The sequence below is a fragment of the Pseudophryne corroboree genome, chromosome 5, assembly GCF_028390025.1.
Source record: "Pseudophryne corroboree isolate aPseCor3 chromosome 5, aPseCor3.hap2, whole genome shotgun sequence".
Lineage (NCBI taxonomy): Eukaryota > Metazoa > Chordata > Amphibia > Anura > Myobatrachidae > Pseudophryne > Pseudophryne corroboree.
Window position 1 is genome coordinate 692,078,036 of NC_086448.1, and position 12,929 is coordinate 692,090,964.

The 12,929-nt window shown below is 45.5% G+C and overlaps 1 protein-coding gene across 4 annotated transcripts in view; it reads left to right on the plus strand.

Moving 5' to 3' along the window:
* Positions 1-12,929, plus strand: part of DNAJC5B (DnaJ heat shock protein family (Hsp40) member C5 beta) — a 158,009-nt gene that overhangs the window by 16,703 nt on the left and 128,377 nt on the right. The window lies entirely within an intron of this gene.

Here is a 12,929-nt window from a genome sequence, read left to right on the forward strand (position 1 = left end):
TCCATCCATAATTGTATACCACCTACCCGTGGTTTTTTTTTTTTCTTTCTTCTTTGTACATACTACTATAGTATAGTAGCTTACTGTAGCAGTCTGCGGTGCTGCTGAGCTGACAGTGTCCAGCAGGTCCGTCATCAGTCATCATTACCTAATAAATATATTATCTACCTGTCCGGCTGCAGTACTAGTGATATTATATATACATACATATATATATATTGATTTCATCTCATTATCAATCATCAAGTCTATATTAGCAGCAGACACAGTACGTTAGTCCACGGCTGTAGCTACCTCTGTGTCGGCACTCGGCAGTCCATCCATAATTGTATACCACCTACCCGTGGTTTTTTTTTTTCTTTCTTCTTTGTACATACTACTATAGTATAGTAGCTTACTGTAGCAGTCTGCGGTGCTGCTGAGCTGACAGTGTCCAGCAGGTCCGTCATCAGTCATCATTACCTAATAAATATATTATCTACCTGTCCGGCTGCAGTACTAGTGATATTATATATACATACATATATATATATTGATTTCATCTCATTATCATCCAGTCTATATTAGCAGCAGACACAGTACGGTAGTCCACGGCTGTAGCTACCTCTGTGTCGGCACTCGGCAGTCCATCCATAATTGTATACCACCTACCCGTGGTTTTTTTTTTTCTTTCTTCTTTGTACATACTACTATAGAGTATAGTAGCTTACTGTAGCAGTCTGCGGTGCTGCTGAGCTGACAGTGTCCAGCAGGTCCGTCATCAGTCATCATTACCTAATAAATATATTATCTACCTGTCCGGCTGCAGTACTAGTGATATTATATATACATACATATATATATTGATTTCATCTCATTATCAATCATCCAGTCTATATTAGCAGCAGACACAGTACGTTAGTCCACGGCTGTAGCTACCTCTGTGTCGGCACTCGGCAGTCCATCCATAATTGTATACCACCTACCCGTGGTTTTTTTTTTTTCTTTCTTCTTTGTACATACTACTATAGTATAGTAGCTTACTGTAGCAGTCTGCGGTGCTGCTGAGCTGACAGTGTCCAGCAGGTCCGTCATCAGTCATCATTACCTAATAAATATATTATCTACCTGTCCGGCTGCAGTACTAGTGATATTATATATACATACATATATATATTGATTTCATATCATTATCATCCAGTCTATATTAGCAGCAGACACAGTACGTTAGTCCACGGCTGTAGCTACCTCTGTGTCGGCACTCGGCAGTCCATCCATAATTGTATACCACCTACTCGTGGTTTTTTTTTTTTCTTCTTTGTACATACTACTATAGTATAGTAGCTTACTGTAGCAGTCTGCGGTGCTGCTGAGCTGACAGTGTCCAGCAGGTCCGTCATCAGTCATCATTACCTAATAAATATATTATCTACCTGTCCGGCTGCTGTACTAGTGATATTATATATACATACATATATATATTGATTTCATATCATTATCATCCAGTCTATATTAGCAGCAGACACAGTACGGTAGTCCACGGCTGTAGCTACCTCTGTGTCGGCACTCGGCAGTCCATCCATTATTGTATACCACCTACCCGTGGTTTTTTTTTTTTCTTTCTTCTTTGTACATACTACTATAGTATAGTAGCTTACTGTAGCAGTCTGCGGTGCTGCTGAGCTGACAGTGTCCAGCAGGTCCGTCATCAGTCATCATTACCTAATAAATATATTATCTACCTGTCCGGCTGCAGTACTAGTGATATTATATATACATACATATATATATTGATTTCATATCATTATCATCCAGTCTATATTAGCAGCAGACACAGTACGTTAGTCCACGGCTGTAGCTACCTCTGTGTCGGCACTCGGCAGTCCATCCATAAGTATACTAGTATCCATCCATCTCCATTGTTTACCTGAGGTGCCTTTTAGTTGTGCCTATTAAAATATGGAGAACAAAAATGTTGAGGTTCCAAAATTAGGGAAAGATCAAGATCCACTTCCACCTCGTGCTGAAGCTGCTGCCACTAGTCATGGCCGAGACGATGAAATGCCAGCAACGTCGTCTGCCAAGGCCGATGCCCAATGTCATAATACAGAGCATGTCAAATCCAAAACACCAAATATCAGTAAAAAAAGGACTCCAAAACCTAAAATAAAATTGTCGGAGGAGAAGCGTAAACTTGCCAATATGCCATTTACCACACGGAGTGGCAAGGAACGGCTGAGGCCCTGGCCTATGTTCATGGCTAGTGGTTCAGCTTCACATGAGGATGGAAGCACTCAGCCTCTCGCTATAAAAATGAAAAGACTCAAGCTGGCAAAAGCAGTAGCACCGCAAAGAACTGTGCGTTCTTCGAAATCCCAAATCCACAAGGAGAGTCCGACTCCAATTGTGTCGGTTGCGATGCCTGACCTTCCCAACACTGGACGTGAAGAGCATGCGCCTTCCACCATTTGCACGCCCCCTGCAAGTGCTGGAAGGAGCACCCGCAGTCCAGTTCCTGATAGTCAGATTGAAGATGTCAGTGTTGAAGTACACCAGGATGAGGAGGATATGGGTGTTGCTGGCGCTGGGGAGGAAATTGACCAGGAGGATTCTGATGGTGAGGTGGTTTGTTTAAGTCAGGCACCCGGGGAGACACCTGTTGTCCGTGGGAGGAATAGGGCCACTGACATGCCTGGTGAAAATACCAAAAAAATCAGCTCTTCGGTGTGGAAGTATTTCAACAGAAATGCGGACAACAGGTGTCAAGCCGTGTGTTGCCTTTGTCAAGCTGTAATAAGTAGGGGTAAGGACGTTAACCACCTCGGAACATCCTCCCTTATACGTCACCTGCAGCGCATTCATAATAAGTCAGTGACAAGTTCAAAAACTTTGGGTGACAGCGGAAGCAGTCCACTGACCAGTAAATCCCTTCCTCTTGTAACCAAGCTCACGCAAACCACCCCACCAACTCCCTCAGTGTCAATTTCCTCCTTCCCCAGGAATGCCAATAGTCCTGCAGGCCATGTCACTGGCAATTCTGACGATTCCTCTCCTGCCTGGGATTCCTCCGATGCATCCTTGCGTGTAACGCCTACTGCTGCTGGCGCTGCTGTTGTTGCTGCTGGGAGTCGATGGTCATCCCAGAGGGGAAGTCGTAAGACCACTTTTACTACTTCCACCAAGCAATTGACTGTCCAACAGTCCTTTGCGAGGAAGATGAAATATCACAGCAGTCATCCTACTGCAAAGCGGATAACTGAGGCCTTGGCATCCTGGGTGGTGAGAAACGTGGTTCCGGTATCCATCATTACTGCAGAGCCAACTAGAGACTTGTTGGAGGTACTGTGTCCCCGGTACCAAATACCATCTAGGTTCCATTTCTCTAGGCAGGCGATACCGAAAATGTACACAGACCTCAGAAAAAGAGTCACCAGTGTCCTAAAAAATGCAGCTGTACCCAATGTCCACTTAACCACGGACATGTGGACAAGTGGAGCAGGGCAGGGTCAGGACTATATGACTGTGACAGCCCACTGGGTAGATGTATGGACTCCCGCCGCAAGAACAGCAGCGGCGGCACCAGTAGCAGCATCTCGCAAACGCCAACTCTTTCCTAGGCAGGCTACGCTTTGTATCACCGGTTTCCAGAATACGCACACAGCTGAAAACCTCTTACGGCAACTGAGGAAGATCATCGCGGAATGGCTTACCCCAATTGGACTCTCCTGTGGATTTGTGGCATCGGACAACGCCAGCAATATTGTGTGTGCATTAAATATGGGCAAATTCCAGCACGTCCCGTGTTTTGCACATACCTTGAATTTGGTGGTGCAGAATTATTTAAAAAACGACAGGGGCGTGCAAGAGATGCTGTCGGTGGCCAGAAGAATTGCGGGACACTTTCGGCGTACAGGCACCACGTACAGAAGACTGGAGCACCACCAAAAACTACTGAACCTGCCCTGCCATCATCTGAAGCAAGAAGTGGTAACGAGGTGGAATTCAACCCTCTATATGCTTCAGAGGTTGGAGGAGCAGCAAAAGGCCATTCAAGCCTATACAATTGAGCACGATATAGGAGGTGGAATGCACCTGTCTCAAGCGCAGTGGAGAATGATTTCAACGTTGTGCAAGGTTCTGATGCCCTTTGAACTTGCCACACGTGAAGTCAGTTCAGACACTGCCAGCCTGAGTCAGGTCATTCCCCTCATCAGGCTTTTGCAGAAGAAGCTGGAGACATTGAAGGAGGAGCTAACACGGAGCGATTCCGCTAGGCATGTGGGACTTGTGGATGGAGCCCTTAATTCGCTTAACAAGGATTCACGGGTGGTCAATCTGTTGAAATCAGAGCACTACATTTTGGCCACCGTGCTCGATCCTAGATTTAAAGCCTACCTTGGATCTCTCTTTCCGGCAGACACAAGTCTGCTGGGGTTGAAAGACCTGCTGGTGAGAAAATTGTCAAGTCAAGCGGAACGCGACCTGTCAACATCTCCTCCTTCACATTCTCCCGCAACTGGGGGTGCGAGGAAAAGGCTCAGAATTCCGAGCCCACCCGCTGGCGGTGATGCAGGGCAGTCTGGAGCGACTGCTGATGCTGGCATCTGGTCCGGACTGAAGGACCTGACAACGATTACGGACATGTCGTCTACTGTCACTGCATATGATTCTCTCAACATTGAAAGAATGGTGGAGGATTATATGAGTGACCGCATCCAAGTAGGCACGTCACACAGTCCGTACTTATACTGGCAGGAAAAAGAGGCAATTTGGAGGCCCTTGCACAAACTGGCTTTATTCTACCTAAGTTGTCCTCCCACAAGTGTGTACTCCGAAAGAGTGTTTAGTGCCGCCGCTCACCTTGTCAGCAATCGGCGTACGAGGTTACATCCAGAAAATGTGGAGAAGATGATGTTCATTAAAATCAATTATAATCAATTCCTCCGTGGAGACATTGACCAGCAGCAATTGCCTCCACAAAGTACACAGGGAGCTGAGATGGTGGATTCCAGTGGGGACGAATTGATAATCTGTGAGGAGGGGGATGTACACGGTGATATATCGGAGGATGATGATGAGGTGGACATCTTGCCTCTGTAGAGCCAGTTTGTGCAAGGAGAGATTAATTGCTTCTTTTTTGGTGGGGGTCCAAACCAACCCGTCATTTCAGTCACAGTCGTGTGGCAGACCCTGTCACTGAAATGATGGGTTGGTTAAAGTGTGCATGTCCTGTTTATACAACATAAGGGTGGGTGGGAGGGCCCAAGGACAATTCCATCTTGCACCTCTTTTTTCTTTAATTTTTCTATGCGTCATGTGCTGTTTGTGGAATGTTTTTTGGAAGGGCCATCCTGCGTGACACTGCAGTGCCACTCCTAGATGGGCCCGGTGTTTGTGTCGGCCACTAGGGTCGCTTATCTTACTCACACAGCTACCTCATTGCGCCTCTTTTTTTCTTTGCGTCATGTGCTGTTTGGGGAGGGTTTTTTGGAAGGGACATCCTGCGTGACACTGCAGTGCCACTCCTAGATGGGCCCGGTGTTTGTGTCGGCCACTAGGGTCGCTTTATCTTACTCACACAGCTACCTCATTGCGCCTCTTTTTTTCTTTGCGTCATGTGCTGTTTGGGGAGGGTTTTTTGGAAGGGACATCCTGCGTGACACTGCAGTGCCACTCCTAGATGGGCCCGGTGTTTGTGTCGGCCACTAGGGTCGCTTATCTTACTCACACAGCTACCTCATTGCGCCTCTTTTATTCTTTGCGTCATGTGCTGTTTGGGGAGGGTTTTTTGGAAGGGCCATCCTGCGTGACACTGCAGTGCCACTCCTAGATGGGCCCGGTGTTTGTGTCGGCCACTAGGGTCGCTTATCTTACTCACACAGCTACCTCATTGCGCCTCTTTTTTTCTTTGCGTCATGTGCTGTTTGGGGAGGGTTTTTTGGAAGGGCCATCCTGCGTGACACTGCAGTGCCACTCCTAGACGGGCCCGGTGTTTGTGTCGGCCACTAGGGTCGCTTATCTTACTCACACAGCTACCTCATTGCGCCTCTTTTTTTCTTTGCGTCATGTGCTGTTTGGGGAGGGTTTTTTGGAAGGGCCATCCTGCGTGACACTGCAGTGCCACTCCTAGATGGGCCCGGTGTTTGTGTCGGCCACTAGGGTCGCTTATCTTACTCACACAGCTACCTCATTGCGCCTCTTTTTTTCTTTGCGTCATGTGCTGTTTGGGGAGGGTTTTTTGGAAGGGCCATCCTGCGTGACACTGCAGTGCCACTCCTAGATGGGCCCGGTGTTTGTGTCGGCCACTAGGGTCGCTTATCTTACTCACACAGCTACCTCATTGCGCCTCTTTTTTTCTTTGCGTCATGTGCTGTTTGGGGAGGGTTTTTTGGAAGGGACATCCTGCGTGACACTGCAGTGCCACTCCTAGATGGGCCCGGTGTTTGTGTCGGCCACTAGGGTCGCTTATCTTACTCACACAGCTACCTCATTGCGCCTCTTTTTTTCTTTGCGTCATGTGCTGTTTGGGGAGGGTTTTTTGGAAGGGACATCCTGCGTGACACTGCAGTGCCACTCCTAGATGGGCCCGGTGTTTGTGTCGGCCACTAGGGTCGCTTAGCTTAGTCATCCAGCGACCTAGGTGCAAATTTTAGGACTAAAAATAATATTGTGAGGTGTGAGGTATTCAGAATAGACTGAAAATGAGTGTAAATTATGGTTTTTGAGGTTAATAATACTTTGGGATCAAAATGACCCCCAAATTCTATGATTTAAGCTGTTTTTTAGTGTTTTTTAAAAAAAACACCCGAATCCAAAACACACCCGAATCCGACAAAAAAATTTTGGTGAGGTTTTGCCAAAACGCGGTCGAACCCAAAACACGGCCGCGGAACCGAACCCAAAACCAAAACACAAAACCCGAAAAATTTCCGGCGCTCATCTCTAATTCTAGACTTTAGTAAGGCTTTTGACACAGTTCCACATCGCAGACTGCTAAATAAACTTGAAAGTTTGGGATTGGATATTAGGATTATTGAATGGATAAGATCTTGGTTGAAGGATAGAAAACAGAGAGTTGTGGTAAATGGAGTGCATTCACAGGAGGGAAATGTTACCAGTGGAGTACCCCAGGGATCTGTACTTGGACCAGTGCTTTTTGATATCTTTATTGGTGACATTGCAAATGGCATTAAAGGGAAAGTATTCCTTTTTGCAGATGACACAAAGGTATGCAACAGGGTAGACACACCAGGTGGGGTAAAACAAATGATTGAGGATCTAGGTAGACTAGAGGAATGGTCAAGAGTCTGGTAATTACAGTTTAATGCCAAAAAATGCAAAATCATGCACTTGGGTCTCAAAAATCCTAAAGCTAAATACAGTATTAATGGCACTATACTGGAAACTACTGAAGAGGAAAGGGATCTAGGAGTCACTATTTCAGATGACTTAAACGCAGGTAAGCAATGTAACAAGGCAATGAGGAAGGCTAGTCAGATGCTTGGCTGCATTGGGAGAGGAATCAGCAGCAGAAAGAAAGAAGTAATAATGCCACTGTATAGGTCATTGGTACGGCCTCATCTAGAATACTGTATTCAGTTCTGGAGGCCATATCTTCAAAAGGATATTAATACATTAGAAACTGTACAAAGGAGGGTAACTAAAATAATGCATGGCCTACATCACAAAACATACCCAGAAAGACTAAGAAATCTCAATATGTATAGTTTGGAGCAGAGAAGGGAAAGGGGGGACATGATAGAAACTTTCAAATATATCAAGGGTTTTAACAAAGTCCAGGAGGGAAACATTCTCCAAATGAAGAGAAGCAATAGGACACGAGGACATGCACTGAGACTGGAGGGGGGGAGGTTCAGGGGAAATTTGCAGAAAAATTATTTCACAGAAAGGGTAGTGGACAAGTGGAATAGCCTCCCATCAGAGGTGGTAGAGGCTAAGACAGTAGAGCAATTTAAACATGCATGGGATAGACATAAGGATATCCTTACAAAGAAATAAGGATCAAATAAGGTTAGAGATAAAAAAAATATAAAAAAAAAAAAAAAGGGGCAGACTAGATGGGCCAAGTGGTTCTTATCTGCCGACAAATTCTATGTGGAGTGGTGTTATTATGTGTGGTATTATTACATTGCTGCTTAGAAATGAAGTTATCTGTGAAAGGGTTATACGTTTAATGGACCTTGTTTGTACTAATTACACTAAGTACAACATTCAGTATGTAGAGTACAGTACCCTCTGTTAATAATATATAATACAAATTTTAAAGAAAGCTGGACCCTCGATCTTCAACCCACAATTCTAGACAACATGGACCAGTTTCCATTCTAACAAGAAAATCCCAAGTGTTATGTTTCTAGAGGTACAAAAAGTGCATGACCCTACAGAGGTGTTGTTGAGGCAACAGGAACTACTCTAGCAAGATGTGGATGACAGCACTTTGCCAACTGAGTGGTCCTAAAACAATGAACACGGGTCGCTATATCCAGCTTCCTGCTGTTTCCCAATCTGCCCCTGCCTGCAGATCTTATCCTGCTACAGTTAGAAGGACTCAGAATGCTGGCAGACATTGAAGTAATCGTGCTGCCTCACTGTCACCAAAATAAAAAGACCTTACTACCAGTAAACTGTGTTTGATGGGGATACCCGGTTCCCAAGGATTAGCTATAGGCACTGTAACTTGTAATGTATTTTTTTACTTTTATTGTTTTTTTGCATGGCTGTTGACCCTTTCTTTAAAATTGTCATATGACTGTTGGGGTAAATTTATGTTTAATAAACTTAATTCTTGTACTCTGAAATATTTGCCTGTGTGGGAAGATACAAAATTATTGTTAGCATTTAGCATAACACATCACATTCCTAATTCTGTCTTTTGGGCATTCTTCAATGGTGAATGCAGGTGTATACTCTAAACATTACTTATCAGAATATTTGTAATAAAATTGAGTAATAAAAATTGAGGTGCCTTGAATAATTTTGGCCAAAAATATGGTCCTACCCATCATGCCCAGGTGACCTCATCAGGTACTGTACATTCCTAAAAATCCCTAACATTCCTTAGGTTCAGGTCCAGGGTATGGGATCTCCCAGGCTAGCCCAACCAAACCACCCCAAGGCACCACATTGTAGAGAGATAGCAAGTAAAGTTTAAGAAGGTGTTAGATAAGTAAGAAGCACTGCTATGTGTTAAGAGTGTTACACAGGTGATAGGTAATAAAAGTGTTATATTGATAAAAAAAATTAAACAAATAAGGTGATGAAGAGTGCTAAATTAAGTGTTACATAATGAAGAGACCCAGCCACACCAACCCAGGAGGCACCACACCCCAAACTTATCCCCAGTACTGACATACTATATACATTTATTAAGGTCTTACCATTCATAGTGCCTGTTCAATATGTAGTCTGGAAATGCAATAGTTGCATGCTAATTAAAAACACCCAGAAGCAGATAGGAGGGGTGCCAAACCAAGCTGAAGGAGGCTCCATCTTAAAGTGTACATACATATACACAATACAGAATACTGGTGGGAGGGAGGAGGGCCTGGACTGCACACCCTAATTCTTAACCTAAAGAGAGATGCTACCATGCTGAGACTTATTGTACCACACACAAAAAATAAGGAGAAAGCAAATGCATATTTCAAACATTACTAATCAGAATAATTGTAATAAATTCTGCAATTTAACATTAAGTAAAATTGAGGTTCTTTGCATAATGTTGGCCAAAAATATGGGCCTACCCACCATGTCCAGAGGACCTCATCAGATAGGTCCCTAACATTCCCTAACATTCCTAAGGTTCAAGTCCATGGCATGGTACCCACCAGGCTAGCCTATCCAAACTGCCTAAAGCACCACACTGATGAGAGAGCAAGTAAAGTGTTAGGAGAGTGTGAGCACAAAAATGGGTGTCATTGGAATTTGCACAATTATATTGCTCTGTTGGGCACTCGTTCATTAAAGGCACAATAAAAACAACTGAATTTACCCCCCGGAGTCCAAAAATGTGTTTTTTTAATTTAGGTTGCTACAATTCAGGGCGCGCAGATTTTGGTGTTGGTCTGCATTATAAAAGTTGTTTAGGTTGCCACAATCCAGGGGGCACATATTTTGGTGTTGGTTTGCATTATAAAAACTAGAGGTTTGTAGACTTTGCATTCTAAAGTCACCAGAGTTTTGAAGTGTTTTGTTCATAAACCAGATGTAACTACTCTTTACTTCACGCCCACTGCTGCATTTTTCTCCAGTTTGCAGCATTTGGCAGCATGGGGTGGTGTTATAATGAAGAGAACTGAATTATCATGTCCCTAATAGCAAGATCCTGTAGGGTGGGCTGTTCTCACGGACGTCCAGGTTAACGCACTAAAATTTGGGAGTCTCTCATCAGGGGCGGATCCAGAAGAAAATGATAGGGGGGGCACCATGGAAGGGGCAAGTACATTTGCGTGCGGCTTCGGTGCATGTGAGGTGGCGCTTCTTATACAATGCCCACAGTTGTAGCGCTCATTATGCAATGTCCACTGTACTGGTAGTGCCCCTTATATAGACCCCCAAGTAGTGGTGCCCCTTTTGCAATGCCCGTATTGCTCCCAGTAGTAATGTTGCCTGTAGTAATGCTCCCAGTGGTAATTTCCCTGCAGTCATGACCCCAGTAATTTACCCCTGCCCCCTTTAGTTTAGCCTCCCAGTGGTAATGCCCCCAGTAGTTTAGCCACCAGTAGTAATGCCCCCCTGTAGTTTGCCCCATTGTAGTTTAGTCCCTGTGGTTATGCCCCCTTGTAGCTTAGCCTTCAGTAGTAATGCCCCCAGTAGTTTGGCCCCTGTAGTTATCCCCCAGTAGTTTGGCCCCTGTAGTTAAGCCCCCAGTAGTTTGGCCCCCCTGTAGTTTAGCCCCCAAGTAGTAATGCCCCTGTAGTTAAGCCGCCAGTAGTAATGCCCCTGTAGTTAAGCCGCCAGTAGTAATGCCCCTGTAGTTAAGCCGCCAGTAGTAATGCCCCTGTAGTTAAGCCGCCAGTAGTAATGCCCCTGTAGTTAAGCCGCCAGTAGTAATGCCCCTGTAGTTACGCCGCCAGTAGTTGGCACCTTTGTAGTTGGCCCCCAGTAATAGTCCCCCAGTAGTTTGCCCCCAGTAGATGCCACCCAGTAATAATGTCCCCCAGCAGTTTGCCCCCAGTAGATACCCCCCAGTAATAATGTCCTCCAGTAGTTTGCCCCCAGTAGTAATGCCCCTTATAAGTTTGCCCCCAATAGATGACCTCCCAGTAGTAATGCCCCCAGTAGATGCCCCCCAGTAATAATGCCCCCAGTAGATGCCCCCCAGTAAAAATGTCCCCCGGTAGCTGCCCCCAATAGATGACCCCCCTGTAGTAATGCCCCCAGTAAAAATGTCCCCCAGTAGCTGCCCCCAATAGATGACCCCCCTGTAGTAATGCCCCCAGTAGATGGCCCCCAGTAAAAATGTCCCCCAGTAGCTGCCCCCAATAGATGACCCCCCTGTAGTAATGCCCCCAGTAGATGGCCCCCAGTAAAAATGTCCCCCAGTAGCTGCCCCCAATAGATGACCCCTGAGTAGTGATGCTCCCAGTAGATGCCCCCCAGTTATAATGCCCCCAGTAGTTTGCCCCCCAGTAGTAATGCCCCTTGTTGATGCCCCCCAGTAGTAATGTCCCCCGTAGTTTTCCCCCAGGAGATGCCCCCGCTGCACTAAGGAAGAAAAAAACATACTTACCGAGCCCCGTTCCCGCGCCGCTGCAGTCCTCCTCCTCCCTGGGCGTCCGCTCCTCAGCACTATGAGAGAGACGTCATGACTGACGTCTCTCCCATAGCGCACGGCGCACAGTGACAGCGCCGGAAGCCGGAGCGCTCCTGCCTCTGGCTACCGCTGTGCAGGGAGACGAGCGCCCGCTGGTAACACAATCTCAGCGGGCGCCCGTCATCTCCCTGTGCGGCGCCGGGGGAGAACTGTGCGGCGCCGGGGGAGAACGGGGGAGCGCAGGGGGAGAACGGGGGACGGAGGCCAGAAATGACAGGGGGGGCACGGGCCCGAGTGCCCCCCCCCCTGGATCCGTCACTGTCTCTCATACATTCTATGTTCCTAATTAACCACATGTGAGCTTACACACAACCTGGATATGAATGATAAAAGTAGAGGACAATGAAGGATAGCTATCAAAATACCGTACTAACCAACCAGATTCCGGTGTCCTTTTTCATACACAGAGGAGGATTTATCAAAGCTTGGAGAGAGATAAAGTGGAGAGAGATAAACTACCAACCAATCAGCTCCTAATTGTCATTTTTAAAATACAGCCTGTAACATGGCAACTAGGAGATGATTGGCCGATACTTTATCTCTCTCCACTTTATCACTCTCCAAGTCTTCCTACATCTCCCCCTTTGTGGTATATTCAATTAGCCGTGTTAAATTGCAACAGGTACTTGACCACACTGGGGATATTCAATTGTTCTCGATGCCGGCAGTTATCTGGAATTTTGTTTTGTGTACCTCAGGCATGCAAAATAAAACCCCAATAACCAACTCTATCAGCCCAATTTTTCACGAAAACACATAGGTTGGGGAGCTTGCCTCGGATCCTATGTGTTTTTACCTGAAAACATAAAAAGTTTGGTCGAAAAAAACTGAATAATTGGATAGGGAGCAAAAAATTGTCTAAAAAGTAATATAAAAATTGTGAAAATCCCGGTATTTGCGGGTGGAAAAATTTGGGGGCTAATGGAATATCCCCCTTTGTCTCTCTTCATTTTATCTCTCGACAAGCTTTCATAAATCTTTCCCAATGTTTACTTTAAGTATCTAAACCCCAAAATAGAAGTCACCCATTATACAAAGGCTTCTTTGACATATAATTTATGTATAGGAGCAGACATGAGTATTATATTTCTAATGGACAAAACACTTTATAGCT